Genomic DNA, 1,228 nt, shown 5'->3' with positions numbered 1-1,228 from the left:
GATTAGACCTCTGGGAAGCAGGTGAGGTAGAGGACAAGGAGTCATAAAAACTGAATTCACTTGACTTCTAATTTGGTCTATTGGGATCAGAGAATCATTAGAAAAAAAATCCTTTCTGTTTATTCCAGAGTCCCAGAGGGAAATCATGTACTTAGAGCTTAGAATAACAGGAGGGAGATGTCTGATGAGCATAGAGGGACAGAGTGATAATTTCTCCTCTGTGCAGTCCCTCAGCTTGTATAGCATTGGTGGACAGGACACAATTGTCACTTTTGACTACTTCGGTTTTACTGGAGAACACACAGCACACTCAGGGCCACACAGGAAGGTCTAGGAGAAGGGGGAGAGTGAGGGAGGGGGAGAGAGAGAGAGAATGAGAGAGAGAGAAAATGGATTGAGTGCCCTGCCTATGTTGCAGTCCAAAGACAATACAACTGGGGTTCTGTAGATTTGCATTTTGGGGTCAAATTTAAAACATGACTGTAATTAGAGTGTGAGAAATGAAAAAAGGGGGTCACTCATGTGGTTCGTTATCTAGATTACCCAGGGCTTTCAAAAGGGGACCCTCTTTGGTCAAGTGGCCTGGGTGTTTATCTGGTAGCTGTGTCATATAGCTGGTGATGAAGACTAACTGGAACTTTAAGCAAACATAATCGGTCGGAAGAGTCTATAAGAAGAGCTAGGGCTTATGGAAGTTCTAGCACTCTTATGTAATCATGAGAAAACAACACACAAAAAACCCTACAGGAATAACTCTGTTTCTAATAAAGCTCTATGGTTCTAACTTCCTTTTCACTTCTATAAATACCCCTCCATCTTGACATCCAGGCCAGAGTGTGCACTGGCTTGCCATGTCTGCATGCTCTGGGCTGCAACTCTTTTTGGTGATAAAAAACCTAACCAATATTTTCAGGTGATGCTTGCAATATGCTTATTGAACATGGTGGTCATTGGAATGAATGGCTCAGAAATCAAAAGTTTAATGTCAGGCGCTTAGATTACAGTCAAAAAGTGTAATGTCAGGCATTTATACTATAAACATACTACTGGATTTTATACCACGTGTTCTGGTTTATTGTCTTATTCAGCTCAGGGTCCAGAATATCGACCATATCACTGGAAACAATCGATTATCAAATATCTATTTCCCAGGGGAGTCCAAATGGAAACATACATGGAGGGTCAGAGACAACAGAAAATGAGTTGTATATTAATTTCTGAGCTAAGG

This window comes from Pteropus vampyrus, unplaced genomic scaffold (genome assembly GCF_000151845.1).
Source record: "Pteropus vampyrus isolate Shadow unplaced genomic scaffold, Pvam_2.0 Scaffold1035, whole genome shotgun sequence".
NCBI lineage: Eukaryota > Metazoa > Chordata > Mammalia > Chiroptera > Pteropodidae > Pteropus > Pteropus vampyrus.
The sequence above is the reverse complement of the archived record's forward strand: the minus strand, read 5'-3'. Positions refer to the sequence as shown.